Below are 17,448 nucleotides of genomic sequence, written 5' to 3'. Positions count from 1 at the left end.
AATAAACTATAAAAAACAAACTAACTAACCAGCGTCACCCGTAACACTTATACGGTGATCGCTGGTGAAAGGGTTAACTAGGGGGGCAATCAGAGGGTTAAAACCTTTAGTAGGTAGTATATGGGGGTCCCTGTACCAGGTACATAATTTTGCCTGCCCGTGCCATTCTGCTGACGTATATCAGCGTGAGGCGGTCGTCAAGTGGTTAAGGGACAAGTGGCAATATAAATGTTTTGTACAAAACTGGAGTATAGCTGCTGGTCAGGCTGGAAAAAGCCACTAATTACACTAATTGTAATAACGAGCATGTCAAGTAATCATGTCAAACGTTGGTTTTGTCATCTCAGGTCTTGTATGTTTATATCAAGTGTAAAAATATTCATGTAATCACAAAAATAAAATACTCTGGATTTTTCTGTATACAGTTGCAAGAAAAAATATGTGAACCTGGTGGAATTAACTGCTTTTCTGCAGAAATTTGCCATAAAATGAAATCTGATCTTTATCGAAGTCACAACAATAGACAGGCAAAATTTGCCTAAAGTGATAACACACAAACAATTCTAATTTCTTATGTCTTTACTGAACCCATTAAAGATTCACCGCGCTGGAGGAAAAGGTAAGTATACCCAGACTAATTACTTCAACAAAAGCTATTAGCATGAGAAATAAGAATTGTTTGTGTGTTATCAGCTTAAGCACATTGTGCTTGTCTACTGTTGTGACTTAGATAAGGATTAAAGAAAGCAAATGCGGGACTTTGAATGATATTTACCGTATTTATCGGCGTATAACACGCGCCAGCGTATAACACGCACCCAAGTTAAGGAGGGAATTTTAAGGAAAAAAACTTTTAGGAGTAAAGTTTAAGGAAGAAAAACTTACATTAAAATGCCCATCAATGCAGCGTTATCAGTGTCCATCTGCAGCCTTGTCAGTGTCAGTGCAGCCTTGCCCCAGTGTCCATTGCAGCCTTGTCAGTGCAGCTTTGCCCCAGTGCAGAATTGTCAGTGCAGCCTTGCCCCAGTGTCCATTGCAGCCTTGTCAGTGCAGCTTTGCCCCAGTGCAGCCTTGTCAGTGCAGCCATGTCAGTGCAGCAATGTCAGTGCAGCCATGTCAGTGCAGCTTTTCTCCAGTGCAGCCTTGCCCCCATGCAGCCTTGCCCCCGTGCAGCCTTGCCCCCGTGCAGCCTTGCCCCCCCGTGCAGCCTTGCCCCCCCCCCGTGCAGCCTTGCCCCCCCCGTGCAGCCTTGCCCCCCCCGTGCAGCCTTGCCCCCCCGTGCAGCCTTGCCCCCCCGTGCAGCTTTGTGGGATCGCCGCGATCCCTGCCGTCATACACAGCCCTGTGTAAATTTAAATATGGCGCCGAGACTGCAGGGACTCGGCGGAGCGCTGATACACATAGCTGAGAGTCCTCGGGTTTTCTCGGCGCCGCTTACAGTCCCGCCCTATGGGCGGGACTGTAAGCGGCGCCGAGAAAACCCGAGGACTCTCGGCTATGTGTAGCTCCGCTGAGTCCCTGCAGTCTCGGCGCCGTATTTGAATTTCCACACGGCTGTGTATGTCGGCGGCGATCGCGGCAATTGCCGCGATCGCTCCGATCACACACACAATTGGGGGGGGGGGAAATCGGCCTATAACACGCACCCACGATTTTCCCCTGATTTTCAGGGGAAAAAAGTGCGTGTTATATGCCGATAAATACGGTATTTTATCTCCCACACTCTGGGGGTTTCTCTGTGCTGGGTTTCATCACCTGGACACGCTCCCTCAGCTTCGGTTTATGGCATTTCTGGCTGGCTGGACATTTGGGACTGCACCGCCATTGCGCAGATATATCTGTAAGTTTGTGGTCTAAGTGTATTAATGTGGTATTTCATGTTTTACATTTGCCCACTTGCTTTTCAAACTATTTAAATACTGCCATTTCCCCTATTCATAGTTGGTCACTACGGTTCTGCTCCTGATGAGTGGCTATAAGGTCTCAAAACGCATAGAGCTTACAACTACCGTTATGTGTACACAATTATCAACTATGTATAGACATTACAATTTTATTTAATTTTTGATTCTGCTATTTTTTTTAGTGACTCTTTTTTTTGTGTCACATATTTATCGATCTATTATTATTTTTTTCATATACCTATGTCCTCATATGTTCACAAAGAAGTCCTTGTTGGAATGTATTTTATAGTGGAATACAAATTATCATTATAGAGCTATGTGCCTAAGTATGAAAATATATGAATATTTGTAGGAATTTATTAAAAACTGCTATTTTATTCAATTTATACTTTTGCTCCCCTGTGCCTCATTCAAAGCCCCGCATTTGCTTTATTTTTTACTTTAATATTGAACCGGGATCGAGGAGGGGTTTTGAACGGCCCCGCTATCCTCATTTAAAGTCCCAATATTGCATTTCTTTCCTCCTTTTAAATTAGATAAAGGATTAGATCACATTCTGTATTATACAGGATCTATACAGCACCAACAGTTTGCACAGAGCTTTGCAATATAAAAGGGAGACTGTACAATTACAATACAGTTCAAAACAGAAGGAATAGGAGGGCCCTGCTCATGGAGCTTACAATTTAAGGAGGGGAAGGTGGTTCAAAAGAAAATGGCTGCAGGGGATGATCTGGTGGAGGTGTCCCAAGTACAGATTTTAGGTGGAGTTTTCAAGGATTGCTTAAAGGCTGACAGAGTAGGAGCTAACCGGACATACTGAGGTAGGGAGTTCCAGAGGATAGGAGAGGTTCTGGATAAGTACTAAAGGTGAGCATGTTAAGAGGGAAAAAGGTAGCTAGAAAGCAAGAGGTCTTGGGAGGAGCAGAGAGGATAATTTGTGCGATATCTTGAGATCACGTGATGTAGCTGGGGGCAGTGTAATGGGTGGCTCTGTATGTTGTGGCTAGTATTTTGAATTTTATATGCTGGGCTCGAGGAAGCCAGTAAAGGGATTGGCAGAGTTGGGCAGCAGCCACAGATCACTTAGTAAGGTATACAAGTCTAGCAGCAGCATTCATTTTTTTGGCAAATTACTGCAGAAAGCCAGTTAATTCCAAGGGGTTCATATACTTTTTCTTACCACTGTATTTTAACAAAATACTATACACATTGATGGTTGTGAAGCCAAATGCTCCAGCAAAAAAAAAAAATTTAAAAAAATGGTGCATTGTTTTTGAATTATGGTAATGCAGACACTGAAATCCATAATATTAGCTTGCCTGTATTTAGAGACATTTCAGCTAATTTGAGAGGGAGATCGGAAGGTGCTACTCCTGCCGGTGAACCTAAAATGTCAGGAAGAGCATTCCTACGTCCCGTCCTTGCAGAAGAAGAAAAATCCAGGACTGGCTCCACTTCAGTCATCTTTACCTGAAGAACAAAGAGAAAACAAATAATATGTTATACAAATTACTGCAGAACATCCAAATGTCTCTTATCAGTTTATGACTTCTTCAAGAAGACAAAGACCAAAATCCAAAGTGCAAGAGATAAAACCAATCAACTAGGGTATCAATGGCTATAGGTTATTTAACTTTACACATTATCATTGCTCCTTGTGGACCAAATATATGCGCAAGATACAAGTTAAAAGATTGTTACTCGATCAGCCATCATTTGTTACATTGTTAAAAGGAGACCAAAAAATTGAAAAAAGTAGATTTGTTAGTTCTATTATACAAAACATCTAGAAGTGTTAATTGTGCCTAGGTAGTGCCCTGAAAATGTATCAATTATCGGGCAATTCTCTTGAAAAATAGGAGGCTGCTAAGGCATTTCTGTGCCTATAGCCTTGTGGATGTATATCTGCCATGATAGATAATCATGGGACAAGCTCCGCTGATGCCATTGCGTCATATGTACTAAAAAGCGATTTTATATCTTCTCAAATGTGAGTGTTTCTTATTTTTAGGGCTGTGGAAATTAACGATTAATTCCTCGATTAATCGTTAATTTTTTTTGATCAATCAAAATTCTTTTGATCGGTACTCACCTCTCCGCCGGCTTCCGGGTCTTCAGGGAGTTCCGTCGGAGATCTGGTGACGTTACGAACATCGACCTCACCGGACTCCTCCCCCCTTCCCCAAGTGCCTCTGTCTGCTAACGAAGGGAAGGGGGGAGGAGCCATATACATATTTTCATTTTTTTTCATCAAAAAAAGCTTACATAGTATTGCATAAATCAGTAGTTTACATTTTAAAGCGAGGTAATAAAACGGAGGTTAACACTGCTCAAAATTATTACTGCTATGGCAAGCAAAAAAAGTATTATGGTTAATTTACGTTAAGGTGGCAACTTGCACATATTTTAAAGAAACTTGTGCGTCAGCTAAACACAGATTTATGTTTCAGTTGATAATCATTACATTGTTCAGTACAGATTCCTTGCTGGGGTGGTGGATACTGTTCTGAAAGTGTGGTGGCTAGCTAGTTTATGGACTCAAAATACCATCAGCCTCTGTCCGGTTTTTATTGGTGGCTGAGTGGACATTGGGAAGATTTCCCCCCACACTTTTTAGTAAAGGGAAAACTCCCAAAACAGAGACACTGAAAAGATTTTTTTTTTAGTATTATTTTTTGTAGAGAGTAGAGTTAAACTAACTTTCTACGTTTTTCTTAAAGTTTAATAAAAAAAAAAAAAATATTACTTACGTCAGTGCTACAGTTTGAATTTAAAACGTATTAGTGAGAACTGTGAAGTTAAGTCATGGATTGTGGAAACGAACTAGTGTCGGGTGATTGTATATAGTGTATACCACATTTACCACTGACTAATGCAGAGTTGCAATGCAAGGAGATCAGCTAAAAGTAGTTGGATCTGTATGTGTGTTATAATTAATCAAAATTAGTCGATTAACAGCCCTACTTATTTTTAATGAACTCCCCTTTTGTTAACCAATTTACACTATGTGGCACCCTGTTCTCCTTCTTGATCTTAATATATGAATCTACGGGAGAAATTTGATCCACCATACTCTGAGACAGTCCACCTTGGGGGTTACCATCATTGTGAACTGTCTGAACGACTGTGGTATCACGTTCTTTACAAGCCAGAGGTTGCCTACACGGATGTCCCTACCTAATGGTGCAATTTCACCACAAGCCTTGTAGACTCATCAGGCATATATGCTTTTGAGTCCAAGTATTCCAGTAAGCCTCCATACAGTCAGTGGTGGATATTGTGCCTGTACTTCCCTTACATCTGTCTCCACTTTTGATGCCATGAGGATGATATGAAAATTTCTTCTATTTGTTTGGACTAATCACACGTTGGTGTCTTCACTTGTGGACTTTATGTACATCTTCATTCCATTTATTGTTGATTTTTTATCATATTTGTGGATGCTATCAATCACGTTATTTCATATTACAATTTTATGTGTTTAAGATTTACACGATTTATATACGGCCCTATTTAAGTTGGGACTGTTATTAGCGCTGCACATTTATTTGTTACTTTCTATAATGCCTATAGCCTCGTGGATGTATATCTGCCATGGTAGATTAAGGCTCTGCTGCCTCCAATTGCTGTTCTCAGGAGACTTGATGATGTCACTACTGTGCTGCTCACTGTTCTCCTTGATGAGGTGAGAAAGCAAAGCCCTGCTTCTACCAAGATGCTGCCTTCACATGGTGAAGAACAAGACATGTTAGGTCAATAACGAAGAAAGACCAGCTGCATGGTGACCACAGGCAAAGCTGCTCACTAGTTCTTTGTAGTTAACCCCCTTTTTTGGGGGGGAATTAGCTTCAAGAGTTTAGTTCCTCTAACGTACACCAGCACTTCAGAAACTGAAAAAGAAGCTGAAAAGGTTAAAAAAGCAGCGCCCTATAGATTGTAGATCAGTTCGTATTCTTTAAAAGGAAAAAATAACAGTGTAGTATAAGAATGAAAATACTGAAAAGCAGTTCGAATAGTTCAGATAGGTGAGAAATTAATATGAAAAAACATTTTTTAAGAGGATAAAAGCAATCCATGGGTACATTTGACTGGATAAAAAGCTATATGCATATAATGTAAACAGTGAGAAATGTTGCACTAGAGGATCTTGGCTCAACAATTATAAAAGTTTCTCACAGATAAAATGTGACGTGGAATTCCGTAGACTTGACGTTATGTTCAATGATATCGTGTGCATTTGTAATGAGATAAAATGGCTTTGACTAGATTGTACAAAGTGTGCTCCCTTCAGTAGCAGACTGGACTGATTTTGGTGTTCCAACCTAAATATAAAATGAAATTCATAAAATTTGGCTAAAAGATAATCAAAAGGCAGAGTACTTCTCCTGTGGATGACAGGAGTGCAGTTCGTTCTGCACTCCCGTGACCCGGTTTTTAAGGCTTCTGTCGGTTGATGCCACAGAGCCAGTCCAGGCTGGGGAAAGATTGCAACCATATGGGCGGGACCCACATGCCTGGACTGGCATCCGGCTCAAACTCTCAGTGAGCCCCTGAGAGCCTGAGCCAGCCGCTCCCACCCTCTCCACAGCCCAGCGCTCCAGTAAATGCAGGGGGGGCAGAGCAGAAAGCTGCTGACTGAGCAATCAGTAGTGTTTGAATGCTCAGTTCTCAGTGTTAGAGCCTTACTTGTCTTTTAAATAAAGATATCCCTTTAAACAGGTTAAGTACTCTCCCCCCCCCAAAGTTATTAAAAAGTTATTATAGTGTATGTAAAAGCAAAACTTTATTTATTCAGTTTTAGATACAGTAGGTATGGTTTAGACCCCTAGCAGACTTTTTTCCGGTCTGTGTCCCATTGGAGAGGAACACCCCTTTGACAGAAGTCACTAGAACAGGAAGATTTTCAACAATCACCCATGCCCTAATCGCTCCATCATACAAGTGCAGAAAATAGAATGTATAAACTGGATGTGCATGTGTGTCTGTTGTCACAAACACCTAATGTGTGTCAAAAACCTATAATTAAAAAACAAAAAAAACAAAAAAAACAAAAAAAAAAAAAATCACTATCAAAAGTAGCGATTACGCTGAAATAAATTATATATACACACACACACACACGTGTGTGTGTGTGTGTGTGTGTGTGTATGTGTGAGAGAGAGAGAGAGAGAGAGAGAGAGAGATTATAAAGTCCAATAAAAGTCTTTATACACAAAGAAAAAAGTTGTGATGTGTGTTCTAACACCGTGTGTTCCAATGTCAAACAAGAACTTGTACTCCAGGCCACCGTGAGCATAGACAACACTCCTCATTCACCAGATAGATTTAACTTTCACTGGTGGTTCAGCCAGGCATGTGTGTTAATATATGTGTGTGTGACCACAAGACGAGCAGTGTCCTTCACGTGGACAAAATGTGCCATACTCCCTACCATACTGACATTACTTAAAGCCAATATTTGCAGTGGGGTTGTTTTAATATGAGATTTTTTTTTTTTTTTTTTTTATGTACTCAGACTGAATTTCCAAGGTTTCTGAAAGTGTTACTAAACCCACAACGGTAAAATCAGTCTGTGTATGCAGTAAAGCATGCTTGTTAATCCTGTGCACTGTGTAAAAAGGAACGGCTGTTTGATCCTGTCTTCTCTGATCATCGCCTACTTTTACTGTCCCTAATCCATCTGTTGTTGGAGGCAATCTGCTCATGCTCAGTTGGATGTGTATTGCTAGAGCATTTTTTTTTGGGGGGGGGGGGGGGGGGATGCATGTGAACAGCACTGTCCAGACAGAAAGTCGGGGTCATGCAGCTTCGTAGGACAGTCAGAAGAGAATGAAAACTCCTCCTACAAGCTTTAACCAGTACTCGACTGGACACTGATAGAAGTCACAAGACTGCTATATACTGCTGATGAGAAAAAGTATTTAGCAGTTTATATTTACTAAAATAATTGCATTTCCATGTTCTGTGCACTATGGGAGACCAGATATTGTAAATGAAGGGTGCTGGGTGTAGTAACACTTTAATGTAGTGGGACATTTTAGCTGTAGAAAGCAATGGAGAAGAATGGAAGGTCAGAAATGTGACAGACATTTTAAAGCTGAAGTTTAGCTTAAAAAAACATTTTTTTTTATAAAAAAGGGACACATCTAAAAAGGCAAGTCAGACACTATACATAGGTAAACACCCCTCGCTGTCACCTTTTGGGGATCAGCCCTTAAAGTCAATCAACCAATTTGGTATTGGGTTCCTGATTTCTGTCTAACCACAACCATTAATTTGTGTTATATTTAAATTGACATTTAACCTATAGACATCCTGTATACAAATCAACTGAAACGCATCGAGTTTACAGATGCATATGTATACCTTTTACTACCATCATTGCAAATATATGTTTATGGTTATAAGCATTTTGTATCATGCGGTTTTTAATGGGTTTGTCATCCATGTCTATGTTCATTTGTTATGATGAGGTTTATACATCTTCAAATAAACTCAGAGACCCCGTTTACTCCATCTACTTGTTTTGACCTTTACGCTCACCTCATTCAAAGTCCCATGGGCTAAAGTTTTTTACTGTATGCATTTGGAGGAGTGTCATAAAAAGTGGCAGCTGTCAGGCCATTTTTTCTTTTGTACTGCACATAGGTAAAAGGCAATGAATTATATAAATCATTTAAACAAGTAATGCGTTCATCCTTTCTGTCCTAGTACATTAAAATATAACAGGTACTCCAAATAAGCAAAAAAGAGAATAATTATCCACTTCAGTATTGCTAGTTAAACTGGGGGACCCCAAACTCGGAACCCTCAGAGTAGCCCCAAATTCTGAACCCTTTTTGTAGCAGCTTATAATGCCAGGGTTCTGCTGGTGTACTCTGGAAATCATACAACTTGTCCAATGAGCAAGCTAGGTTGGTAATAAGAGGAGCCCTTGATCTTGCACTAGATCTAATTGTAATTATATGTAAATAGCGAGACCATAGCCATCACTTTTATTCAAAGTTTCTTTATCCTTTTGCAATGTTGCCATCTACTGGCTAAAATGTATAGTACCAATAAAAAGAGAAAAAAAATGTACCAAGGTACGGTATAGGAAATAAAAGAGCAGATGCAATTTAGAATACTGCACCAATTAAATATAAAGCAGCATTTGTCAGCAATATAAGATGACTGCAATTTACCGGTAGGCTGAAAACCTCAGCCACGAGATAGAAAGGTCGCTTATGAAACTGGAAATAAATGACCATTAACTGCATATTTTTTCAAAGCTTGGTCCATCAAGGCAGTGGCAAACTGTATGCTCATTACTGTGACATTATATAAGTGTCACTGAGCACCAATGGCGGGCAATTGCAGGGGCCTTACCTTATTCCTGTGACACAAAAAAAAAAAAAAAAAAAAAAAAAAAAAACACACTGTCTCACTGTCTCTACTTTACCTCATAGCCCTCTAGATGCCACTGTGGACCTGTAGGACCATTGGTTTATCTATTTTAGACTGTAGCTCAGCATAAAAACAGAAAAATTGTGATTTGCTGCAGATTTTGCTAGACTGACAAATTTGACAGCAGAGTGTTCTGGACAGGTTAACAGAACAGAAAAACAAAAGTTTTTCCTATACATACGCTTTAAAAAAGGGATCCTGTATAACCCTGAAATACTGCCCCAGGAGTTGTGACTGCCATAATTTTGCATTGAAGATTTGAAATAGATATGAGTATTTTGGGGTGTTAGCGACTTTCTGTAAAATGTGGATTCAGCGACAGTGCTATCCCAATGAGTGATCATACTAGCAGTGAAACAATTCTGGAATGTCTTCTTTGCAGCAGATTTTTCCAAACTGACAGATTTGACATCAGAGGGTTGGGTGTATTTGACAGGTATGGGACTATAAATTATTTAGAAAATCAACAGAGCACTACAATTCCCATTGTTTGCCTCAAAGTGTATGTATGTAGTGGAGTTAGGGGAGCACAATCCTTGGACTCACAAATCCTCAATCCTCCTAATGGGATGGAACAGGGTGTAAGGCACGCCTCAAACATCCCATTAGGCCTAATGGGGTGGATGGGACGGAATTAGGTGGAACGCACACCTTGAGCATCCCATTAGGCCTAATGGGATGGAAGGGACGGAATGCGGTGGAATGCACACCTCAAGCATCTCATTAGGCGGACTGAGGATTTGTGGGTGCCCAGTATCAGACATTACTGATAATAATAATAATAAATAATACATAATATTGATAAACAGCACGCTGTAATATAGGACCCACAATATACAGACTTAATAGGTCTCCTACACACTCTAAGACTGGACGTTTCGATATCAAAAGATATTAACTATACATAGGGGGTACGGATAATAATGTTGCACAGGAAAGAGAACATCAGGTATGGTACATATGCTGGGCAGCTATTGTTTATACTATGGATTTTAAGCAATTTTATATATATATTTTATGTGTAAACAAGTTTGACCACACCCCCTAATCAACGGAGTTGGGTGGAATCTCTATTGCTGGACATGTATATAGTGTGCACTGAAAGGGATTGTTGGGCATACACTATTTTGGCTCTGATAAAGAGGGTTCGCTCTTGAAACGCATCAGCGACCACAGACACGTCCTGCTCTTCCCACACTATTGGTAGAAACGCAGCAGACCTGAAGGCGACTGGTGCTACTTGCTATGAAAATGCGTACATATATCCAGGTTGAACTGGATGAACTGTTGTCTTTAGTCAACCTTACCAACCATGTTATCAGTTTGTGGGTATAACAATTGTTTCTTTTATTTTTAAATAAAATTTATTGTGGTAATGCGCTAGGTCGGTGCGCCCTTCTCTTGTTTTTGCTAGCATGGTGTCCTTGCACTCTACAACTTTCTGGGGGTAGCACTCCCACCCTTGACATATTAGGTTTTGACCCACACCCCCCTACTCGCCGTTGAGACAAGGAACATAACAGAAGCTGTTACCACTCCTCTTCTCCTAACCTCCTGCTTTACCTGTACTGAAAGCCTATTTCTCCTACCTGCCTCCAGATCTAAAGCCTGGCTATCCTTCACCTACTGGTAAGCCTGTTGCACATGAGAGGAGATTGGGGACAGTTCATGGTAACATGGTCTACCAGTAGAACATTAGCAAAACAAACAATGCGTTTGACACTGCCTGGGCATGTGTCAGAACCATCCATCCAATGGGGATCCAAGCAGCGCTTGGAAGTATTGTGTACTATGCCATTTTTTACAACTGAGGATTGAGTGCTGCCCTGACCATCCATTTGTGATTTGTCCCTAAAGTGCTGTTAGACCTCTATATTTGAGGTCTGAACCTCTGGTAAGCAGATGTGTGTACTATTGGTGGCTGGAGCACTACAGTGGTGTTGGTTATAAAGATATAGTTTTGCTACATGGTAGATTTAATATTAATTTTTATGGTGAACTTCTATTTTGCAAATTTGGGCTGATGTTATTTGGACTATTTATATATTGTTCTGGCAGGTCTAATTGTTTTGCATGTTAATGATTAACTGAGATTAAGGCCCCTTTCACACGATCGGCCCGCAAAGATCCACCTGTTTTTCAGGTGGATCTGAGTGGGCCACCCATTGACATGTATGGGGAGGCGGATAGCAATGGAGATGTGTCCGCTGACACCCTGCCTGCTATCTGATCCGACAAGATCCGCTCAAAACAGACGAATGGCGATACATTCGCAATCCGTCCAGCGGATCGGATGAAAATGGACAGGCATCTCGCCATAGAGGAGAGTGGGACTCTGACAGGTCCATCCCTGCACAGTGAGCGGAGGCGGATCTGTCATCCGCCTGTTCAGCGGGGATCAACGGCGCTATCCCCCGCTGAGCGAATCCGTCCTGTGTGAGAGTGGCCTAAAGTGACAGCACAACACAATTTTTTTTTAGTTTACACTAGGATATTTCTTTGTGTTTAACCACCAGCTGCCCGCCCACTGTCATATGACTGAGGGATGAGGCAGCTCTCGTTCTGGGCGGAAGTCATATGACGTGACTGCCTTCCCGAGCCACTAGGGGGCGCGTGCCCATCGCGTCACTGGGGACCCTATGCGCGTGCCCGGCGGCCGCAATGTCCGCCGGGCACACTGCGATTGTACAGCAACCGAGCAGGACCATGGATCTGTGTGTGTAAACACACAGATCCACGTCCTGTCAGAGAGGAGAGGAGACCGATGTGTGTCCCTTGTACATAGGGATACCGATCGGTCACCTCCCCCAGTCAGTCCCCTCCCCCCCCACAGTTAGAATCACCTCCCCAGGACACACATTAACCCCTCGATCACCCCCTAGTGTTAACCCCTTCCCTGCCAGTCATTATAGCACTGATCGCTGTATAAATGTGTCAAAAGTGTCCGATATGTCTGCCTCAATATCGCAGTCACAATAAAAATCGCAGATCGCCACCATGACTAGTAAATAAATAAATAAATAATAAGAGAGAGTCGGTGATTTCCAGGCCCTCGCTATGATCAATTTAGTTGCAGCAAAAAGGTGTGATGCCAACTGGCGTTCCGGGCGAAGTAGTTCTGCAATTGGTTTCCACAGAAGAGCCTCAAAAGGAGTCCCTGTTTAGGTTGGTGTGGAAAAGATTGAGAAGGAGTGTATAGACCCTGACCCACAAATCTACACACCTTTGGACATGTCCACCAGATGTGTGCCATTGTTTCCTCTTGAGAACACCCATGGAAACATAAGGGGGAATAGGATGGAATAAAACCTGCCAATCTGGCTGGGGTGTAATACCATCTGTAAAATACTTTATAAGCGTTTTACAAGAAGAGAATGTTCTTGGAGCATTTGGATAGTGCAATAGTCATGACCTGCCAGTCCTAAGGATCTAGCTGTTTCCCGAGCTCCGTCTCCCACTGGAGATGGTACGGTCTCAATAGTGGTTTTTTTTTTTTTTGGAACCAATTGTGGCTGCATAGAATAAAGAGATTAGACCAGAAGAATGGGGATGTGATCTGCAAAGGTTTTCAAAAGGGGTCAAAGTATAAGGGGTGGGTCGAGATTTTATAAGTTGTTGGAGAAAATGTCGAAGCTGTAATGCTCTCGAAGGGGGATATCATGTGAGGAACGTAGGGCTTCAAATGGGATTATCCTGGTGGGGGTGAACAAGGAGTGAATATCTACAAAACCATTCTCAGTCCACCAAGAGAACTGTAGTGGATTATCACGTCCTGGTGGGAATAATGGACAATGAATGAGGTGGAGTAGGGGAAGATGAGGAGAGATCAGGCCTGCCGAGTATTTAACAGAGTCCCACAACCGAAGGGAATGTGCAAGACATGGTCCAATCGTATTTGGGCAGTGTTCTCGGGGAAGCCAGGCTGCTGGTGTCAGGTGAGAGTCCATTAAATCGATGGTGGCCCACAATGGCATTTGATGTTTTTCATGAAGATGAGAGAGTGGGGCTATGCCCGCTGCAGTGTAGTAAGCTTGTAAGTTGGGAACCGAGAGGCCACCGTTGATCTTGCGGCTGTATATAACCTGTTTATTAATCCTGGGTCTCGTGGAGACTGCAGGATCTTACTTTGGTGTATGTGCAGAATATGGGAAAGGACCTGGACTGGCAGAACTAGAAAAAAGTAAAGCAGTTTTGGGAGGTAGGTCATACGTAGAGTCGCTATTCTACCGAACCAGGACAACGGAAGATGGGACCAGGAGGAGAGCATACAGCAGAGGAAAACTGGCTTGATAAAGTCCTGAATACACTGGAGTAAGCCTAATTCCCAGATAGGGCAATGAAAGCAACCACTGGAAGGCAAATGCAGTTTGTAGGAAGGCCAGCTCTAAGGGTGGAAGGTTGACGGATAGGCCAGAGAACGTCGCAAAAGGTATTTAAGAGAGAAAGTAGGTTAGGGAGGGAGATTCTAGGTTTAGTTATGGACAGCAAGATATCATCCGCAAACAACAATATTTTGTGCGAGGTACCCGCTACTTCTACCTCTGTTATGTCTGGATGGGTTCAGATCGCCTCTGCCAAGGGTTCCAGTGCCAAGATAAATAGAAGTGGGGAGAGTGGGCACCCTTGTCGGGTTCCTCTCTTAATGGGGAAAAGAGGTGATTCAAAGCCATATTATTTGACTTTGGCCTGGGGGGAGTCATAGATTGCTGACACCCAACTCAAAAATGAGGTGCCAAAACCATAATGGTGAAGCACCTGCATTAAAGGCCATGACAAGGTGTCAAAGGCCTTATTGACGTCAAGAGACAAGAACATGGTCTCTAAGGACCCAATATGAGCTATAGGTTGGATTCAGAGGAGCCGTCTAATAGCATCACCCGCCTGTTTTCTTGGCACAAACTTCACCTGGTTTTTCCTTATCAGGCGTGGGAGAAAGGAATTCAGACGATTGGCCAAAATCTTCATGTGTCTATATGCACGTACTTATTTGTAGTCCGCTTATATGGTGCATTATACATAGAGCTAATTCTTGTGCCCCTATTTTCTAGATATAATCCCTTTTTACAGGGATTAATCATAACATCTTACTGAGCCTGCATAGTCGTATATACACCCCCCTTCAGGTATGTATTTTTATTGATACGTTTATATATGCAAAGAGGTGTAATTCGATCCAAATGTATTGTATATCTGTCATTCCTGTGGGATGATTTTAAATACATTTGACAACACTCCTTTTTGTTTTTCCTTCTAATCAGGCCAGTAGTAGCCGTATCCAGTGCCTTGCAAAAAGCTCCCATACCCTCCCGGGTGGGTCACCTCTTTTCCGGGCCGGTCACCTGTTTTCCGGGCCTCCAGCCTTTTGACACCCTCCGGTAAGGCGTGTGGGTGATGGGTGTTTTGCAACAGATGTCTTATATACATGAAATGCTATTCACTGTATACATACAATGTATCCGGTAAATAATTTGTAAATATTTTCTCTATTTCTTTAGCTATATGACAATTTCTCTACACCATCTAACTATAGAAATCTCCTGAAGAAGCGGCTAAGTCCATGAAACATAGATCAGGGATATGCAATTAGCAGACCTCCAGCTGTTGCAAAACTACAAGTCCCATCATGCCTCTGCCTCTGGGTGTCATGCTATGCCTCATGGGACTTGTAGTTCTACAACAGCTGGAGGTCCGCTAATTGCATATCCCTGACATAGATGTTATTGATGTTCTAGCTGTTAAGATAGGATGCAATTTTTCTGATTGCCATGATCTGGTTTTTATCTTTGTAAAATGAGTAAAATTTCTTTGTAATAAAATTTCCTGAATAATTTCTATTCTTGACTGTTTAATACCAGTTAACTATATGGTACCACCAAAGTCCAAACATAGCCTCTCTCTAACCCTGTCTATACCTGGCCAAAATCTTCATCAATCTTTGAATATCTATATTAATGAGATGGGCCTGAAATTAGCCCAAGAAGAGTGATCCTTGTCTGGTTTGGGGATCATTACAATATTGGCGGTCAATAGGTTTGATGTAAAGGATTGACCATCTTTAACAGAATTATACATAGCCGTCAAATATGGGGCAATGACATCCACCAATTTCCTGTAGTACAGTGCCGTAAAGCCATCTGGGCCTGGCCTCTTGCCCACCTTCAAATCTTTGATACACTGTAAGACTTCCAAGACCTGTATGTCTCGGTCCATTAGGGATGTGCGAGTTTCAGATAGGGAAGGTAAAGACAAGCCGTTCAGAATGGTGTCCAGGCCCTGGGTGGAAGACTGGTTGGGGGCAGAATAAAGGTTAGTGAGGCGATGACGAAATTCGTCCAAGACCTGATGAGAGTTACCGGTAAGGATGTTATGGCAGGTGCGTCAAGTAATGGGGGCATGTTTTGGGGTAACAGTGTGTAAAGTGTGTAATCTATTGGCCAGCAATGCCCTAGGTTTGTTTGCCTTGGCGTACCAATTCTGGCGAGCCCAGGGTATGTTCTGCCTTGTCGGTTAAGCATAGCTCTAGGTCCGTACGAGCCTGGTCCAAGAGCCTACGGTTGGGGAGGGGGGGGGTAGGGAATTGTTTGAAGGCCATTGACGATGCTTCCAGGCGCTGCTCCAAATTGCGTCGAGCCAACATCCTCTCTTACGTTTCGACGCTACTTGGATAACATGGCCCCGGAGGACAGCCTTATATGCTTCCCATAGCGTCACAGGGGATGAGACCATCCTAGCATGGAGTCAGAAATATTCCATGGAGGTTTTGTGGATGTCACTTAAGATTGTCTTAAAAGATCAAAAGGGGAGAAGGGTGTCATTCTGGTGGGACTTCAACAGGAAGCAGATGTGAGTCAGGAAAGGCCCCGGACTGTCATTCAGAGCATAGTAAGCCATGATGGTCACTTCACTGTCTTGAATAGTACCTTGCAGTATAAAAAAAAAAAAAAAAAAAAAAAAAAAAAAAAAAAAGAAAAGAAGGGTACCTGCCATTTGGGTCTGCTATCTTTCTACTGCAACTAAAGGGGACCCATTTCTGTAGAGCAATGAGGTCTCCTCTTTGCTTAGTAGGGCCATTAGCCAAATAGACTTGGGGGTAACAGGCATCAAAGTACATGGAGCAGGAAGGAGGAAAAATGGGTTTCCTGCAAGCATGTGATAATCTAGGTTTTGTTTTTTGGAGGCATTTCAAAACCTTCACTCGTTTTTGGGGGGGAGTTCATAATCTGAACATTCAGGGACAGCCAGTTGAGGGTCATGGAATCAAATAGGTGCACCTAGAAAATGTTCTGCCCACACACCCCAGGGACTGAAGGAAGAGGAGAGGAGGGTAGAAGGGAGAAGAAATAGGAAGGGAGGAAGAAGAGGAAAGCAGGACATGGGACATGAAGAAACCGAGGGAGTCTCGGGATATAGTAAACAGAGAACTTGAATGCATCACTGTGTGGGATGTGAGGTCCACAACGGGGTCCGATGTTGGCCAAGACAACCGTCTTAGCCAAGTGCTGACACACAGGGGGAGCAGTGGTTCATCGGACCACAAGACTACTATGAAATGTTATAATCAACTTAAATGTCATTAGCAGAAGACCTTCCGAAAACAAGTCAAAAGGAACAAAAACTAAAAAAAACAAAAAACACAATAGTTCAAACTTATTCCTTATAAGACATATAAACGTATAGGAACAAAAAGGTCACTTGAGCACCCGAGGCCACCAACTACAAACGAGTCAGCCCCGGGTGACCAAAAATGCCTGCTCAGCACCTGTAGTTCTATCAAACCTCAAGGCAGGAACTTTCTATTACAGAAATTACAACCAACATGGTAAACAGTGCTAGACAATCCCTGCTAGAGTTCCATTACCCTCCCACCCTGTAACGTTCCAGGAATCACCCAAGGCAGTATAGCAAACGATGGCCAAATGAACAATCACAGACTGCCATACTTATATCGTTGCTGAAAAAGGCTAAGAGGTGATCTGAAGCCAGGAATCCTGCACGGCATATGAGGCAGGTAGTCCTCACCCTAGGCCACCATCTCACAGGCGGGGCGGCCTATAACAGGGTAACCACCCATGGCTCTGCATCAGGGTTCGAGGCA

At 42.4% G+C, this 17,448-nt stretch overlaps 1 long non-coding RNA gene across 1 annotated transcript in view; it reads right to left on the bottom strand.

Annotated features, from left to right (window-relative positions):
* Nucleotides 1–3,363: 3,363 nt before the first annotated feature.
* LOC141128758 (uncharacterized) overlaps nt 3,364–17,448 on the bottom strand; it is a 45,146-nt gene continuing 31,061 nt past the window's right edge. The window contains exon 3 of the long non-coding RNA XR_012241732.1: nt 3,364–3,377. This is a non-coding gene — a long non-coding RNA (uncharacterized lncRNA). The remainder of the gene's footprint in view (nt 3,378–17,448) is intronic.

The sequence above is a fragment of the Aquarana catesbeiana genome, linkage group LG02, assembly GCF_042186555.1.
Source record: "Aquarana catesbeiana isolate 2022-GZ linkage group LG02, ASM4218655v1, whole genome shotgun sequence".
In the NCBI taxonomy this organism is placed as follows: domain Eukaryota; kingdom Metazoa; phylum Chordata; class Amphibia; order Anura; family Ranidae; genus Aquarana; species Aquarana catesbeiana.
Note: the sequence above shows the minus strand (reverse complement) of the source record. Positions and strands in the feature narration are given on the sequence as shown.